Here is a 19,876-nt window from a genome sequence, read left to right as displayed (position 1 = left end):
TGTCAAACCGTGCAGACCGGCGCAGTGGGGCTGGCTGCTCCTGCCTACGTGCTTAATGTTGGTAGGCCGGTTTCTGAACTGAGAAAATCAGTTGGTGTTTTCTAAGGGTTTTTCCAATTCTAAGTAAGATTCTGGGCCATTTAGCTTTGTTCTCCCCTTGCCTCTTCCAGTGCCTAAGAGTGTGAGGCCTACCGCTGGCCCCATGTGAACAGCAGGAAGTTAACTAATTTGGGGTATGACTGGAAAACACTTTGCCTTGGAGTGTGAAGATATTATCAATAGAAGAATAAAGATGTGAACTCTTATGTTCATTAAAAAAATAGAGATAATCAAAAAGAAGAAAATAAAAATCTATCTTGTTACTATACTTGTACCCTGCTCCCCAGCGAACCCCCACTTACCCTTTCAGGTCTCAGTGTAAATGTCCTTTTCCCAGAGGGCCCTGTTGACCTCGTTGCAGTAGAGTAGGCTCACTAGATGTGCTGTCATCCCACTGGAGTTCCTTTACTATAATCACTTCTGAACTATATCCACTTCATTAGAGCCGTGACCTTGCATGGATCATTAATTCCTGTATCACCAGTGCATGGCACCGAGGCTAGCACATGTTTGGTGCTCAGTATTTGATGAGTGCAGAAACTCAGACAATCCCTTTTAAAAAATATTGTGGCTTTTTTTTTTAACAGAATCTTTATGAGTTTATTTAAGCCAAGACTGATGACATGTGTCAGGGAGCAAGATCATAAATGCTCCCCATGGCATGCTTTCTTTTATTGTCTTTTCTGTTTATATATCTATATACCAAGATGACTCTTCCTTCCAAAAGTGAGATCAGTTTATACTACCGTGTTGTTTGTTTTTTACTCCCATTGAGTCATTAAAAAAAAAAGATGGTATTTATTTAGAGAGGAAGGAAGGGAGGAAGAGAGGGAGAGAAACATTGATATGTGAGAGGATCCTTGATCAGTTGCCTCTCGCACGCTCCCCAGCGGGGGACCTGGACTGCAACCTAAGCACATGCCCTGACTGGGAACCAAACTGGTGACCCATTGCTTTGTGGGCTGATGCCCAACCAACTGACTGGGAACCAAACTGGTGACCCATTGCTTTGTGGGCTGATGCCCAACCAACTGAGCCACACCAGCCAGGGTTCACTGACTCATGTTTGCAGGCCAGCAGGCTACCATACAAACCTGTTCTGGGACATAGCCCCGAAGCTCGTGACTCATCTGCTCAGTGCTGCTGTCGGTTGGTTGTGAACACTTATTGATAGTGCTGAGGCCGTGCCTAACAAGCCCAGAACAGGAAATAAAGTAGTGAGCCTTATAACCAAAGGGCTGAAAGTTCAAGTTGTGTGGAGTGAAAGAGGAAGGTAGCTGAGTGCTAAGGCCAGGCTTTTCAACTCCGATTTAGCAAACCTTTGATCCAGAGTTTCCATTTCCTGGAGTCTAACCTTTGCCAAGGATATTAAGCAGCACCGTTTGAACTTTACTCTGATCACTTGGGAACTTACCCTGGGCCTGCCAGGAGCAATGTTATGTCGTTTGCACAGCTAAAATCACAGTCACATTTTCAGTTAAATACCAAGGGCAGTTACCCACGGGTAGCATTTTACTACAAATGATGAAGCTGAAACTGAGTGTGTTCTTAACCACATTTAGACTCAGGGAATGTGGCACTGTAATAGCTTACGCTTTGCTCCAAAAGAACTGTTTTACTAACAATCATGAATCATTATGAGCCATAAAATCTTATACAAAAGAATAGGAGGATTAAAGGAGGGAAAAAGGGATACCTTAGGTGCAAGAGTCTTCATTGAGTTTATACAGCTTTCTGCAGTGTGATTTTAATTTTCAGTAAATGCTCTTCAGTTTTGGAGAGTCCACGGCTGGCTCATTGGGGCAGCCACCCTAAGCTTTTACTAATAATGTTTAAAAATACATTTGCAACTATATTTTTAGATCTGGCATTCATCCCCCTTCTTATCAAAAGGAAGCATTTATTTTTAAAATGCTCTATTTGTTTAAAAATTATATAGGAATTATAACATTTAAATAATACAGGAATATATAAAGTGAAGGGTAAAATTTTCTGTTTCAAATTCAACCTAGTAGGCACCCACTGGCAGTGGTTGGCTGTGTAGTACTGAGGACCTTCTCTGTGACAGCCTGCATCTGGCTACTATTTGATCAAGAAAACGCAAGACAACAGTCAGAATGGTGGTGGGAACAACTCAAATGTCTATGGGTACATGGCTGGGTAAACCAAGTGTGGTACACACACCGCAGAATATTACTCGGCTTTAAAAAGGCTGATATGTGCTACGACATGTATGAACCCTGAAAATATCACACCAAGTGAAGTAAGTCAGACACAAAAGGACAAATAGTGTCTGATTCCATTTATATAAGGTACCAAAAATTGTCAAATTTGTAAGGATAGAGAGTAGAATAATGGTTACCAGGGGCTGGGAGGGGGGAGAGAGAAAGTGGGTAATTATCGTTTAATGGGTATAGAGTTTCTGTGTGTAATGATGAGAAAGTTCTGGAAATGGATAGTGGGCACAGATGCCCACCACTTTGTACTTAAAGCCACTAAATTGTACACTTAAAAAGACTAAAGTGGTAAATTATATATATATTTTTACCATGCTACAAAGGAAAGCACAATATGTAACTTTAGCATCTATTCTGAACACTTAGAAATGACATAAAAATATAGTTAAAATTTTAAATGTAGTTATCCCTGACAGCTAGAAATATGTATGTCACCTTGAACTAAGTTACACAGTGACAACCAACAACCCACACATCTTAATTTCTTATGATCACTGAAGTTTATTTCTTGCTCACATTATATGTCTTCCACAGGTTTGCTGTGATTCTATGCCACATCCTCTTCATTTCGGGGTCCACGATGGAGCTGCTTTTATCTGGGATGCAGACTTTTAAAGTTTCTACTGGAAGATGTCACACTTCCTTTATATTGGCATTCTATTGACAAAACTAGAGACATGACCTCACCTAACATTACTGGGGTGAGCAGACATAACCCTCCTGTGGGAAGAGGAAGTAAACATCTGGGAGCAATATTACATCACTGTAGGGCTGTGACCAGGAATGCAACGCTGGTCTGGGCCACGGGAGGCAGGGAATAGGCTTCCACGGGTGAGGCCGAGCTAACTTGGTGCGGGGCCTGGAGTCACACTGAATGGGCTGGAGCCCTGAGTCAGCTCAGATCCCTGCACCTGTGTGGGCTGGATTGTATCACCAAGTACAGCACTCAACGGGAAGGGGTGCGAGCAGGATGAAACTCCTAAGATATGGTCCCCAAGATAAATTACAAAGCCCTTTGGAAGAGAATCAACAAATCTAAAGACATGGGGAATTTGTATTAGGAAATAGAAATCACAGGCCAATCCAAAAGACTTTAAAATAAAAAGTACATTTAAAAAGCTTAACTATATGGGGGGTGGGATGGGATGGGAGTAATAGACAGAAAACTGTACTTGAAAAATAATTAAATAAAAAAATTAAAAAAATAAAAATAAAAAGCTTAACTATAATAGAGGGAATAGTATCTGTGAAGTGAGATGAGAGGCAATGAGGTAAGGACAGCTAGATGTGGAAAAGATAGTCATTGGAATGAAAAGCTGGCCTGGACACATCTTTAAAGAGAGAATTAGTAAACTGGAAGATGGAACTGAGGAAACCTCTTAGAGTGTGGAACAGAAGGCGCTGGCTGGTGACAGGGATGGTGGATTGAGGTGCCTCTCAGCTTATGTGAACCAACAGTTTCAGATGGAGGGACTGTGAAGGGTGAAGAAGAGGCGACATCTGAAAGCAAAACAGGTAAGAATTTTCCAAGGTTCAAGGACACAAGTTGTCAGATTGAAAATGCTATTGCATCCTTAGGCAGATGATAAAAAATATAAAGAAGAGCAAAAGAAGAAAAAGAAAAGAAATTACCCTTAAAACATTGCAGTTAAATTACAAACTACTAGGAACAAAGAGAATCATTTTAAAAGCTACCAGAAAGAAGAGACAGATTATCTAGAATGATAATCAGAACAAAAATATGCTTCTTATTAGTACAAATAGTTGCCAAAAAATGAAATAACACTTTTAAAGTACTGAGGAAAAATAATTTAAGACATAGAATTTTATACTTAACTAACCTATCAGTAATATGTGTAAAATAGAGATATTTCAAGACACACAAAGACCAAGAGAACTTATAACTAAGACTGAAAATTTCTATACCCTCACTAGGACAGCTAAAAACTATTTCAGCAGGGATAAAAATGAATCCAAAGGAAAAAGCATGATCTCACAAAGAAAAGAGAAAGAAAGAAACTGGCAAAGCATGTTGGCAAATCTTGAATGTAACAATTACTATTTTGCAAAAACTTTTTTTGCGTGCGAATGTCTGTGTGTGTTTAAAATCAATCTGGTTGCTCTACTGGTGTCGGGCGGTGGGTAGGGCGTCGTCCCATGGACCAAAAGGTTGCCTGTTCAATTCCCGGTTGGGGCACATGCCTAGGTTGTGGGCCAAGTGGCTGGTTGGGGTCATGCGGGAGGCAACTGATGAATGTTTCTCTCACACATCAATGTGTCTTTCACTCTCTCCCTCCCCATCTCTTTAAAAATAAATAAAATCTCTAAAAACTGGATCTGGTAATACTTCACTAGAATAAAAATAGAATATATAACTTCTTAATCACTAGAAGTAGAAAATAGAATACATTTTCATCAGTTCAGTAGAAGGCAAGAGAAAGAAAAGAAAAAGTATATTCCCAAAACACAAATTTGAAAGAATGGAAGCATCCCTATGTTCATCACTGTGTTAGTTACCATTGCCAAGATGTAGAAACAGCCCAAGTGTCCCGCTGTAGATGAGTGGATAAAATAACTATGGGGCATTTACATAATGGAATATTACTTGGCTGTAAAAAGAGAAGAAAGTTTTACTTTTGCAAGAGAGTATGGATGGACCTGGAGAACATTATGTTAAGTGCAATTAGCCAGTCAGAGAAAGACAAACACCATATGGTTTCACTCATGTGGAATCTAATGAACAAACTGAGCTAATAACCAAAATAGAGACAGACTCATGGAGAGTAGGAAGACAGCTATGGAGTGGAGAAGGGGGGGGTGGAGGGATTGAGCACAAAGGAAAAAGGACTTGCAGACATGGACAACAGTGTGGTGATGTGACAGAGAAGGGGAATATAAGGGACTAAATAATGATAGAAAAAAATACCATAAAATCATTTTAAAAAGAAAAGAAAAACTATAATAAATAGAGAAAGCAAGATGGCCACTATACATCCAAATAAATTAGTAATCACAGTATCAGGAGGTTAAATTCTCTTAAGAGCAGAGACTTTTACTGGATTTTTAAAAATCCAGCTACATACTGTTTGTAAGAAATACTGCTTTAAAACATGACATGGAAAAATTCAAAATAAAGGAATGCGAAAGAATCCAGATGCCACTGAGGGGGGTGGGGACCAGGTAGCTGAGGTCAAGGATGGAAGACATCACTGTATACTCTCAAATTTTCAGCCACATAAATGTTTTGCTTCCTTAAAAAAAAAACTTCAGTTGCTAGCCTAAAGAAACTCAGCATAACGATATAATATTACATTGCCCTGGCTGTTGTGGCTCAGTTGGTTGAACCCTTGTCCTGTAAACCAAGAGGCCGCGGGTTTGATTCCCAGTTGGAGCAAAGGCCCACGTTGCAGGTTTGGTCTTCTGCTGAGGTGCGTCCAGGAGGGGACTGATTGGTGTTTCTCTCTTGCTCTCTTTCCATCTCCCTTCCTCTCTCTCTTAAAAAATATATAAATTGCATGTAACAATATAATAATGGTAGACCCAATATCATTTAAGGATAAAGGAAGGAATTAATATACACAAAGGTTATTTTATACTACTGAAAGAAACAATATACCAAGAAATAATAATAACCATGTACTTTATACCCCACAAAAAAGCATTTAAAATATATGAAGCAAAGCTAGTCGAATTTGACATGTTTGTAATCATAATGGGAGGTGTTAACACAGCTGTCTGAAGAATTGCCAGGTCTTTGTGTTTACAAACACAACAGAAGCCATCATAACAATAGGAGACCCTATTATTCAATAGTCACACAAAAGATAAAATACTGAATGAATCAGGGTTCTGTTCAGGAAACCAAAGTCACTGCTGAGTATTTTAAGCACAAAGGAATACAAGGAACTGGGTGCTTCCCAAATCATTGCCAATGTAAATAATCACTTCTAATTTTTAAAAATTGCTGTATCACCTTCTGCAGATAGTATATGTTGCATGAGTATTGCATAAATTTTTAAAAGATGTATACAGTTGAGGACTGTCATGAGGCTAGTAATTTCTAAGTTAAGTCACCAGAGCCATAATTCAGAGGTCAGGAAGCCGTGGCTGCAGCCACCACCACCACAATCCCCTCATGCCCACATGGGTGGTGACTAGATACTGACATGTTGAGTCAAGGGGCTGAACCCTGTGTCAGGCCGACCTCACCTGCTGGCCCCCCCAGCAGCAGCAGGCTCTCCACCTGTGTCCACCTTCCTGCTTTTGCACGCATACATGCGACTGAGTCAAAGCCAAGTCACATCCAGAACTCTCGCGGTCACAGTCTGGCTGGTGCCGTTTGTTTTATTTTTTGCCCTTCAGCCCCTTCAGTTCAGAGGGGGAACAGCAAAGTAGATGAGATTGAACGTTAAGCGCCAACTGACCTGTATCAAGCACAAAGCACAAGGATCTAGGAATTGCCTTATTAAGGAATATATTATATCTTTACGGAGAAAACTTTAAACCATTGCTGAGGAACATCATAGGAGACCTGAATGAATGAAAAACATGCCATGTTTTTAGATCATAAGTGTCAGCATCATAAGGAGGTCAAGTCTCTTAAGTTAATTTATAAAAGTAATGCGGAAGCAATAAAAATGCTAACGCTTATTTAGGACCCGCAGCGCTGATGCTATGCTTCACACAGAAAAATGAACAAATAAGAACAGTATGGAAAACTGAAAAGTACCTCAGTGACTGGAAGCTAACCCTCCAGACGTTAATACACACAACAAACTCTTCAAAGCGAAAACAACAGAGGAGTCCTGGGTGAGTAGACACAAAGCACTAAAATAGAATAAAAAATGAAAAGATTAAAATACATAAGAAAATATTTGTGTATGTTCAAAGGACTGCCACAAATCAGTGGGGAAAAAGATGATTCGATAAATTGGATTGAGAACAACCAGGGAGCCATCCGGAAGAACAAGCTGAATCCCTACTACAGAGCATACACCACAAAAGCTTCAAAGTAGTTAAAGATGAAAGATAAATGTCCAACACAAAAACATAAAAGTACTAGAAGGAAACATACAAAAATTCCTCCGTAACTGTAGAGCGAAGAAGGCCTTTCAGAATTTGGCCGCAAAGTTCTGTGCAGTGTAGAGGGAGAGAGAGGCCCATATAAGCAAATGAAAGTCAAAAGACAAATGAGAAACTAAGATAAAGCACAGAGTGACAACAAACCCCTGTGAATCACACTAGCGAAGGATCAAACCCTGAGGTATGCAGATAAAGCAGTGTGCTTCAGAAACAGAAAAGATTGAAAATGTTATTTAGTGTTCACCTTAAGGCTAGAGAATGAAAAGGCAGAATGCAGAACGGATGAGAAGATAAAGATAAAAGCACAAGTTGAAATAGAACACACAAAAACTCAATAAAACCAAAAGCAGGGTGTTGAAAAGATAAAATAGGCACATGTCTAGCAAACCAGTTGAGCAAGGAGAGGAGTCAGAGACAAACAGCATTAGGATAGCAGAGCACATGTAAATGCATGGATAGCAGAGACTTTTAAAAATCATGACACGTATTAGATACAAGTGATTAGCGCTCAGCAGTGCTTTTCACCTTCCTCAGGTGCATCTTCCTGACTGCCGGGGCTGGAAAGCTGAAAACCACGTTGCAGCCAGGTTTCTAGATGACGGTTAGGTTTTGCCATAGCAGCACTTGGGCGGGATTTTGTTGGAGAAGGAAAGCAGAGGCCATAATCTGGGAGCCTTATTTCATTTTATTTTTAATTTTTTTCAATTATAGTTTACATTCAATATAACTTTGTATTAGTTTCAGGTGCACAGCATAATGCTTAAACAATCATATACTTTGCAAAGCGTTCCGTCTGATATTTCCAGTACCCACCTGGCACCACACATAGTTATTACTCGTTATTGACTTTATTCCCTGTGCTGCACTTTACATCCCCATGAACTACCAGTTTGTACTTCTCAATCCCTTTACCTTTTTCACCTAGATTGACTCAATTTATTTTATTTTATTTTTGCTGCCAAACAAGGTTGTGGAGACTCCCAGCTCAGGACACAGCTTTGAGAGAGTGTCAGAATTCATTGTAGCCATGGCAGAAGCTGAAGTCGGATGTCTCGAGCTAGTCACAGCTTAAGGGTTGGGATTCTGTTTTAGTCTTGGCTTCTTAAAAAATATATATATATTTTCTCAGCATGGCATTGTTGAGGAAAGTATATATATATACTTTTAGATGGGAAGGGAGGGAGACAAAGAGGGAGAAAATATCAATGTGTGGTTGCCTCTTGTGCACCCCGCACCGAGGACCTGGCATGCAGTCCAGGCATGTGCCCTGACTGGGAATCGAACCAAATACCCTTTGTTTTGCAGACCGGCCCTCAATCCACTGAGCCACACCAGCCAGGGATAGTCTTGGTCTCTTGAGCCTGGGTTGCTACCAGTATTGTGTGCCCTTGAATTCCATTTTCCTATGGCAGCATCGGGCTCTCACCTTCCTAATGATAGCACAGTGGGCAATTCCCCAGGTGGGCCAGTTCTAGGTTGTTCTGGGAGACATTTCTGAGAGCCCCACCCAGAGCTTACTCCTCCAGAGCACTCTTAATTTTGTAAGCACGCAGTTTCTGGTATTAAATTCACGGTTCCTAGTCCTTGCGTTGAGTATGACAGATGAAAAGAGAACTATCAACAATTCCATGCTGAGAAATTTGAAAACTAGTGAATGAATAATTTCCTAAAAAAACCATAAATTACTAAAGTGGACCCTAGAAACAATGAAAACTTAAATAGATGATAATACTAAATGAGCGGGGTGTCAAAACTGCCGGCTCCCCTCTCAACTCACACCAAGGCTACTAGGTCTCAGCAGTTTTAGGGGCCAGATTTCCAAGAAAAAGCTAACCCTTGTGTCACGCAAATTGCTCTAGAGAATAGAAAAACAGGGAAAGTTACTTCAACTTGTTTTGTGAAGAGAGTCCAGTCTGGAGAAGGAGGGGCCAAGAAACAAAAGTTAATATCCAATCTCAAGAGCTGAGATGCAGAGATTCTGATTTAACTGTAGTCCTTGAGACCTAGTCTTGTATTTAAAAACTCATCATGGCCATGCAAGGTTTATTTCAGGATAACATTAGAAAATGTATTAAGTAAATTAATAAAAAAGGTTAAAATGAGCAGCATTCTTTGGTGCCAAATGTAAATACAGTGTTACCCCTAAGACACTGCATTTTCTGCCTACAATGCAGTGCTTGTAAATGGCACTTTATTTTTCTGTGCACGGACTCCTTAGTCAAGTGGCAGGAATGCCCGGTTATTCTAGAACAGCTCAGCTTTAAACCTGCCGTTGCCTATGCTACAGATTTGGGTTCTTCGGTGTTTTCTTGTGTGGAGGCATGCGCAAACCTCTGCCCAGCGCGGCTTAGTCAACCTCTTCAATGGTGGGCCCAGGGGAGGCGCCACCGGACCGGGGATCCACCCCCGGGGCAGCCTCGCCTCCGTCCTCCTGGCAGGCCTCCTGCTTGCACTCCTTACGGCTTGGTGTTGACGGGGCTGCAGGATTTCTCCAGCTTTTCCTGCAGATGTTCAAATTCTTGCTTCTCTGCAGTCTGGTTTTTATCAAGCCAGTTGATAATTTCATTACACTTGTCAAGAATCTTCTGTTTGGCTTCACAGTTGATCTTGCCTTGAAGTGTTTCATCTTCAACAGTTCCTTTCATGTTGCATATATAGGATTAAATGAGTTCTTGGAAGACACACTGTCCCGCTGCTTCTCATCTTCAGCTTTGTACTTTTCAACTTCCTGAACCATACGCGCAATGTCTTCCGAATGGAGAAGCCATATGATTTAAATAGATTCAGAAAAGGCAGTTAGCAAATTTTAACACTCATTCGTGATCACATTTCTTGGCAAACTAGGGATCAAAGGGGCCTTCTTAACTTGATAAAAAGCTGTCTACCAAAAGCTGACAGCCAACGTCACTCCCAGTGGTTAAATTTTAGAAGCATTTCCACCGAAGTCGGGACAAGGACAGCTGCGATCATGACTAGTATAGAGATAGCACTGTGCTCGTGGGCCTCCTCACACAGTATTACCAGAAACCCCCCACACCAGGAAAATAGTAGAACTGATACAGCTATTTGCAAGGTGGCTGCATTTAAGCTCAACATAAAAGAAGCGATAATGTTTCTTTGCACGAGAAACAACCAATTAGAACGTGTAAAAAAAAGAGAGATACCATGACCATTAACAAGATAAATAAGATACTTAGACATGAATTGAAAACTCCTATTAAAAAACCATATAAAGGCATTTTAAGGACATATGATAATAAATGAATAAATCATGTTTATGAGAAGGAAGACTCAAGTAATCTCAAAATAGCTATTCTGCCTAGATCGATCTATACATTCAATGTAACCCTAACAAAAATTCCCAATAGATTTTTTGTGGCCCTTTGACAGATATTTCTTAAATTAACGTAGATTAATGATTATGACAATCCAAACTCAATTCTAATAAAAAAGAATAAATACCAGAAGTCAAGGCAATATATGTCTAATGTAATTTAAATGGTGGATGTGGATACAGGAATAAACCAATAGATGAGTGGAACAGAATGGAGAGCCCATAAAAAAAGAGCTGAAGTAATATGGGATCTCAATATGAGATAGGTGTGGTCTCACTAATCGGTGGTAAAGGGTGGGTGTTTAATAAATGGTAGTAGGAAAATTGGTTTTCTGTAAAAAGTTAAAAAAAGTCCCTATTCTGCCTGGCTGGTATGGCTCAGTGGATTGAGTGCTGGGCCTGTGAACCAAAGGATTGTTGATTCAGTTCCCAGTCAGGGCTCCTTTCCCATTCCTCCGAGGACCTCTGGGACCCTACTTCAAGCCGGAGTCCTGTGGGTCTGTCTTGTTGGCCATGAATCCCCAGAATAAGTCCCCTCTTCTGCCCCAGGACACATGGGAACTTTCCCCGCTCCACTTCCCATCTTGTGGGCACGTCTGCAGCTTGTTGGCATCTTGTGAGTTGCCTCATTTGCAGAGCATAAGGGACAAACCTTCTACTGTGGTAGAGGGTATTGTTCCCAGGCCATTTCAGGGTTAGTGACCAGATTACATGTGTCAAAAATACCCAGTGTTTTACATTGCAATAGGGTTTCCTTTGAAAACAGCTGCTACATTTCTCAGCCTTTTTTTTCTTTGTTCTTTGTCCCTAAAGGATTGACTTCTGCTGGAAGATTGTTTATCTAATTTGGAAGGTTATAATAAGTATTAAAGCCATTCTTTAAAAAAAATTTTTTAATTGATTTTAGGGAGAAAGACAGGAACATTCGTTTGTTGTTCCACACATTGACACATTCACTGGTTGATTCTTGTGTGTGCCCTGACTGGGGATCAAACCTACAGCTTTGGCATGTAAGGCTGATGCTCTAACCAACTGAGCTACCCAGCCAGGGCTCAAAGCTACTCTGAGTCTTCCATACAATGTTGTGTGTCTCAAAAACTCATGGTGGGACTTAAGATTTGTCTTGGGTGGCAGAACAAAATCCCAGTTCCCAGGCTTTTCCTGTGGGGCTGTCAGCTCATCCCTGGCCCAAGGTGGGGATAGAGTCTCAGAAGTCTGGGCTTTGCAAAACAAAGGCCTCCAGAATGCCGGAAGAACAGAGGCAGCCATGGTGAAGAACAATGATCTCAGAGTCCAAGCGTTATTATCTTGCCTTAATTTTAAAGACAAAATCTGCCTGTTAGAATTGTCATGAGCATTAAATGATGAGATATGCACCTGCGCAAACTGCAGACACCAAAAGGGCCGTGTGAGTGCAACGTTTTCTGACACATAGCATAGTTGGCCATGTCTTCTTAAAAATAGATTCTCTTTTTTTTCCATTGCTAAGTCCATTCAGATTCACGAAAGAGAGTTTTGAAAATACAAGCTAGCAGAAAGAGGAGAACACTCAGTCCTACCGTCTAGAGTAGCCACATAACATGTCCTTCGTTCGTTATTCTGTGCACAGCCTCAGGATAATGTTATTCTGTTTCTCAGACTGTTGTAAACATATGGAACAGAAGATGCTGTATGTCACCCTTATACCTAAGCTCACAATGCTTTTTCATATTACTTCACTCTCTGTAAATCTATTTTTTCTTTTCAGTTGAATGTGTTGATTATGTAAACTGCGATTCCGAGTGGAAACTATGTAATAGGCGTGCATATATGAGCAGCAATCCCTCCCCACTCCCACTCTGTTCCCTCCTTCCCCCGTGGGCAGCCATTTATATTTGTCTCTGAATTGTCTTTCCAGTGCTTATATAATATATGTTAGCACTTTCCCCTCCCTCCCACATGAAAAGGAGCATGCTCTATATACTGTACCTTGTTTTTTTCACTGAACAGTATATCACTGTGACCATCCCACATCAGCAGCTACAGATTGTCCTCATTGTTTTTTATGAGGAAAACCAATGCCCAGGACTCTATGGTATGGCTGTATTTTAGTTTATTCAACCAGTTCCCTGAACAATGAACATTTAGATCCCTTTAAATCTTATGCTATCACAAATAATGCCACAGTGAATGACCCTGTATACATGTGATTTTGAATGGCTACGGAATGTGCCTAACCTCACCTGTCCATCAGTTTTCAAAGCAGTTGCCTAAAATCCCACCCAGTGTCCTCCAGCTCTGAATTCTCTCTGCCAGGTTCTTAATCCGACTTTGGTGACAACCAATCTCAGCCTCGTCTGCCCTGAACTTGAGATTCAGACATGGGTTCTCCAGGATTAGAATCTTGACTTTCTCAGGGGTCTCCAGGTCTCCAGCTGGCAATTCCTCAGCTCTCACTACCCTCTGTGGACAGGGATAGAAATGCCTACAGGAGCCCACCCATGCTCACCCCCATCTCCCACCCAGCTTCTTTCCAGAGGAATTTGAAGAGGTTACACCACTGTTTATTTTGTCATTCCTGGATTGTTTTTTGCTTGGCTTGGTTTACTTTTTTATTATGAAAATTTTGAACACACACAAAAACAGAAGAAATAAAATTAAAAATCCAATATCTTCCACCACCTAAATTAAAAATTGTTAACATTTTACCATATTGGATTCATCTTTATTTATTTTTTCCTGAGCCATTTTCAAGAAAATTATAGACATCATGATGCTTCGTATGTAAATACTTCTGCATACAATTAAAAAATAAGCCCTGGTTGTGTACTCACTTGGTTAGAGCACTGTCCCCATACACCAAGGTTGTGGGTTCAATCCCTGGTCAGGGCACAGACAAGAAGCAACCAATGAATGCATAAGTGAGTGCAACAAGAAATTGATGTTCCTCTCTCCTTTCCTCTCTCTTTCTCAAATCAATAAATAAAAGGTAAAAAAGAACATTCCCCCATGTAAACACCATTATCACTCTATCCATAATAAACAACAAAAAAAGTAAACTAATTCCCTAGTTCCTAATACCCAGTCTATATCCAACTATCCCTGGTTATTCTAAAAATATCTCTTATAACTTATTTTTGAAACCAGGATTCAATCAAGTACCACAGATTGCATTTGGTTATGTCTCTTTTTATTTACAGCAAGCATCCCTCACGCCTTTTAAAAATTTTTGTCGAATTGTCATGCCGAAGGGACCTGGCCAGTTGTCTCGAGACGTGTCCCACATCTTGGATTTGTCTGATTATGTTCTCACGGTGTCACTGACCTTCTTTTTAGGTTTTGTTCACCCAACATGGTCTCTGTTGCTTTGTTGTAATCTCTTCCCCATGAGAAGTTTTTCTCCAATGACCCCTACTGGTTGTTTACCATAGCGTGGGGCCCCCGTTGCTGGCTGGGTCCTGTCCTTCGATGTCCCCGATGTCAGTAAGTCTAATTCCCCAAAAAGGTGCATCTGATTTTCTGCCCGGAGTGTATGCACCTGGGAGCCAATGGGGAAGAGTTTGGAACCTTCAACATGCGACATATAAATGACCTTCAGTCCCCTGTATTCCAACTAAAAATGTGCTCCTCAGAGACCCTCTCTTCTCCGCAGAGTAAACCTCTAGTCTTCTGCTGGAGATCTGGGGGTCGGACTGCTTTTCCTCCTCCTCCACCTTCTGCTTCCGTCTCCCCACTCTCTCCCTCCTCCCCTTTCCCTCTCCCTCTTCCTCGTTCTCCTCCTCCTTCTTTTTAGATTGATTTTAGACTGAGAGAGGAAGGGAGATAGAGAGAAACATCAATTTACTGTTTCACTTATTTATGCAGTTATTGGTTGCTTCTTGTACGTGCCCTGACTGGAAATTGAATCTGCATCTTTGGTGTATCAGGATGACACTCTAACCAACTGAGCTACCTGGCCAGGGCCTAACTGCTTCTTAAACAGCCTTTCCACCAATCTGCCTGCTTTTGGCTCCGCCTTCACTGTTATGACCCACAGTATCTGTTCTGCCAATTCCCTACCATTTGGGGTGCGCTGTGAAAGGGATTCCTGTTTGTTTTTCTGCCTGCCAGTTTATAATTTGGCTCTCTTGGAACTGTCTAAACCACTCACCATTTGTCCATCTACTTTACAGCTTCCAAAGTATTGTTGCAGTTATGTTTTTCCCTAGCTTCTTGGTCCTTGCAGGTTTGTATTCTTTACAAGCTCCTTTACTGATACCTTAGAGGAGTGTGAGGAGGGAGCAGGAGTAATACATGTATTTATGCACCAGTTGTATCCATTCTTTGATTTAAAAGAATACTCTGACTGGTCTGACGGGCATTGTGGGAGAGAAGGACTTGCCCCAGCCATAGCAGGGCCCCCAGGACATTCAGATACAGGTGAGGGCAATCACGAGGGGAAGCTGAGTTGCTCAGCATCACACTGAAGACAATTTTTAATTTCTAGAGAGAAGTGAGTGGTCTGAGACCAGCAAGAAAGTGGATGATGTGAGACAGGTGCAGGTGTGACGAAGGTCTAGAGGGAGGCAGGAACTAAAGTGATGCCAGTAAGTTAGTGCCTTAAAGAGAACCAGACCTAATGAAAACTTTCCCGAGGGAGGGGCTGGCTGTGGAGCTTTGGAAGAAACAGGCTTACTATCCAACTTTAGGTTGTTTGCTGTGCTGTGGTGTGGTAGCAGAGATGATGATCCCTATGGTTACTCTTCCCTTTCTTTTTCATAGTATTTAGTTGGCGCATTATCATCTGGAATAATGAGCATATTTCCCAGCTCCCCTTGCAGCTGGGGGTGGTCATATTACCCAGTTCTAATTCATAAGCTATCATCAGAAGTGTGACCAAGTCCAAGCCAATAAATGTAAGCTGAAGTTCTAGGTTGGAATCCTAGGCAGGCTAATTAAAGGGGAGCTCACTCAGCTGAGATAACCTCTTTTTGCCCATCTGCCGCCCCTTCTTCTTCCACACTGAAATTTGGATGCAATCATTGGAGTTCCTGCAGTCATCTTGTGTTATGAGGTAATCTTCAGGAGGGACTGTAAAGATGAGAGTTTGGGTCTAATAATACCTTAAAGCTGCCATACCTTAAAGGTCTGGACTACTTACCTCTGGACTTTTTTTAAAAGTATCTTTCATTGATTATGCTATTACAGTTATCCCAGTATTTTTCTCCCGTTTAATCCCCTCCACCCTGTACACCCCCTCTGCCAGCATCCCCACCCCCCTTAATTTATGTGCATGGGTCATACATATAAGTTCTTTGGCTTCTGCATTTCCTATACTATTCTTAACCTCCCCTGCCTATTTTGTACTTACCATTTATGCTTCTTATTCCCTGTACCTTTTCCCCCATTCTCCCCACTTCCCCTCCCCACTGATAACCCTCCATGTGATCTCTATTTCTGTGAATCTATCCCTGTTCTAGTTGTTGGCTTAGTTTGTTTTGTTCTTTAGGTTCGGTTGTTGATAGTTGTGAATTTGTTGTCATTTTACTGTTCATAGTTTTGATCACCTTCTTTTTCTTAGATAAGTCCTTTTAATATTTCATATAATAAGGGCTTGGTGATGATGAGCTTCTTTATTAACTTGACCTTATCTGGGAAGCACTTTATCTGCCCTTCCATTCTAAATGATAGCTTTGCTGGATAGAGTAATCTTGGATGTAGGTCCTTGACTTTCATGACTTCAAATACTTCTTTCCAGCCTCTTCTTGCCTGTAAGGTTTCTTTTGAGAGATCAGTTGATAGTCTTATGGAAACTTCTTTGTAGATAATTGCCTCCTTTCCTCTTGTTGCTTTTAAGATTGTCTCCTTCTGTTTAATCTTCGGTAATTTAATTATGATGTGCTTTGGTGTATTCCTCCCTGGTTCCAACTTCTTTGAGACTCTCTGGGCTTACTGGACTTCCTAGAAGTCTATTTCCTTTGCCAGATTGGGGACGTTCTCCTTCATTGCTTTTTCAACTAAGTTTTCAATTTCTTGCTCTTCTTCTTCTCCTTCTGGCACCCCTATGATTAAGATGTTGGAACATTTAAAGTTGTCCCAGAGGTTCTTGAGCCTCTTCTCATTTTTTTTGAATTCTTGTTTCTTCATTCTGTTCCAGTCGAATGTTTATTTCTTCCTTCTGCTTCAAATTGTTGACTTGAGTCCTGGTTTTCTTTCTTTTGCTGTTGGTTCCCCGTATGTTTTCCTTCGTTTCACTTTGCATAGCCTTCACTTCTTCCTCTATTTTGTGACCATACCCAACCATTCCTGTGAGTATCCTGATTACCAGTGTTTTGAACTCTACATCTGATAGGTTGGCTATCTCCTAGTCACTTAGTTCTTTTTTCTGGAGTTTTGATCTGTTCTTTTATTTGGACCATATTTTTTGGTCTGGGTGTGCCTGTTATGTAGTAAGGGGTGGATCCTTAGGTGTTCACCAAGACAGGGCAATCCACGTAGCTGTGTTGTGATGCTGTATGTGGGGGAGGGGTCCAGAGGGAACAGGGCTACTTGCTTGGCTCTCTGCTGGATTCCAGTCATTTTCCCCACTACCCACAAGCCAAGTGGGCCCTTCTGGTGCTGATTCTGGTGTGGGTGGGTTTATGTATATTCTAGGACCCTGTGGGTCTCTCCAATGAACTCTCCTGTGAGGCTGGGAGTTTCTCCTGCTGCTGCCTCAACCCCCACAGGTTTTACAGCCATAGGTTTTGAGGCTTTAGTTTTTCACTCTGGAACCCTGGGTTGCATGGTCTGTCTCACTCCCCAGTTGTTCCTCCCAGCTTACCCACACACAAATTTGGGACCATATGGTCCGTCAGCCACTGCCTTGCCTGGCTAGGTCTGCCTCCTTGCCCCACATCCTCTCCTCCCCAGCTGCCTGTCTCCACTCCTCCTACCGGTCTGAATGAATGTTTCTTCTTTAACTTCTTGGCTGTCGGATTTCCATACAGTTCAAATTTCTGGAAGGTCTGGTTGTTTTTTGTTTTTAAATTTGTTGTGGTCCTTCTTTTGGTTGTGTGGAAAGCAAAACTTCCTCTACTTATACCTCCATCTTGGCCGGAAGTTTATGGACTCTTTTTATGTAAAAGAGGAATAAAATTCTTTAGGCTCTTCCAACCCCTGTGTTATAATAATCACATACCACGAGCCAAGTAGGGTTCAAAGTGCATGGCTTATATAGTAACTAATCTTGATAACTCTATGAGGCAGGTACTATTATTTTCTGTTTTACAGAGGAGCAGTGAGGCACAAAGAGATTAACTAACTTGCTTAGAGTCATGTAGCCAGTAAAGGCTTGTAAGCTAGGCAGTCTGGGCTTGTAACCCTGTGCTTTACCGCATGAAAGTGGCCAAACCCACATCTCATGGGTACAGTTGTGCCACACGACCTCAGAGCCTACCACCCAGCACAGTCCCATCCTGTTGGTGAATCTCAGGGTTTCTGGTGAATGATGTACATGACACAAGGCAGCAAGCCTATTCCCACCCAGTTCCTCAACCTCTTCAGTCACCTGTCCCTTGACACTGGCTGATGGGAAGGAAGGAGATCCTGGAGCTTCAGGCTGTGACCAGTGGTGGTGTGAGCAAAGGCCCAAGGAGAAGCAGAAACTGCAGGAAGGAACCAGGTGACTTGGAAAGCCAGGGAGATGTGGGCTGCGGCATGGGCCAGGAGCAGACCTCCCTAAACACATGAGAGGAAGGCAGCAGAGAGAGATGCTTGCGCTCATGCCCCTGAAGCATTTCCAACATTTAACATCATTTCCTCAGGACTGATTCCCAGGCGTGGGCTTTGGTACATCTTGACTTCATTTGAATCAAATTGATGAAAGAATTCTGTAGCCAATTTTAGATGCTCTACTCATTCTGAATAAAGTGATCCCCACAGATTCTGCTATATTACCCCTGGTAAGTAAAATTAGGGGCCAGATTTACTAGTTAAAGTGTCTGGCTTCATAAAGCCAACTTTATTGATCGACTTAACCAAAGATGAGAGCTATAAATGTTAAAAAGAGATGTTCACTCCTTTGATTAGCGAGGAGGCCCAGGGGTACAGCTTTCTCTGAAAGCTGTAGTTAGAGACGAGCTGTTCCTGTCGCTGCCTTGTCTCTCTGAAACTTCCAATACTTGGGCATAAGTCCCAGTCCTGAGTCACCAAGCTGACTGCAAGCAGGCCAACCGTGAGGACACCTTTGTAAGCTAGAAGGTGCTTGGGGCTGAGTTTGAGCTCAGCCTTGTTAAACTGTGAGTTGTGGGGGCAGAGCCAGGTGACTCAGTTTGCTCTGGGTCCTTTGGCAGCTCTCGGGGGCTCACCCCCGGTCACAGAGGAGAGTGGAGCCAGGCAGGTTCCGTGTGGCAATGCCATGAGGAGGACACAGGATTAATAACACCATCCTACTCTGATTTGTTCCCTCTTATTCTTCTTTTTAAAAAAATCCTCACCGAGGATATGGGTTTTTTAATTGATGTTTTTTAAGACAGAGAGAGAAATATCACTGTGACAAATATTGTTCAGTTGCCTCCCATACAAACCCCGACCGGGGATCACACTCACAATCTAGGTATGTGCCCTGACTGGAGACGGAACCCACACTGTTTTTGGTGCACAGGACGATGCTCCAACCACCTGAGCAACCTGGCCAGGGCTCCCCACTCATTCTTAATAAAAACACCAATATGGTGAAGCAAATGAGCCCTGCCTGCATGTGGAATGCAAGTTTGGCCTGCGGAGCCGCATCTGGTACAGCTGCCCTGAGAGAAAACAGCTGTAGCAGCCGTCCCCAGAAGAGTCTTTCTAGAAGATTCCCCAGGAGGACCAGGAGCTCGGCCCACAACACTTCTCTGAATGAGGGGGATGGCAGCGGCCTGGGGAAAGTCCTAAGCCCAAACTGGACTTCCCGGAGAAACAAGTAGGCGTCCTCAAGGAGAAAAACGAGAGGAAAGGAAAATGGAATCGGTCGTGGTTTCAGACAGACTTGGAGCTTAGGAGATAACTAGGCATACACAAATGCTAGCCCAAGACTTGTCACAACTCACTAAATACTTAAGTGTTTGAATCATTGAAGAGAAACGGGCCATCCTCAGGAAAGAATGAAGATTCCTAAACGGGCAGTCTGACGAAGGTGCAGAGC

This window comes from Sturnira hondurensis, unplaced genomic scaffold, assembly GCF_014824575.4.
Source record: "Sturnira hondurensis isolate 20B ecotype Veracruz unplaced genomic scaffold, ASM1482457v3 Scaffold0016663, whole genome shotgun sequence".
In the NCBI taxonomy this organism is placed as follows: Eukaryota; Metazoa; Chordata; class Mammalia; order Chiroptera; family Phyllostomidae; genus Sturnira; species Sturnira hondurensis.
Note: the sequence above shows the minus strand (reverse complement) of the source record.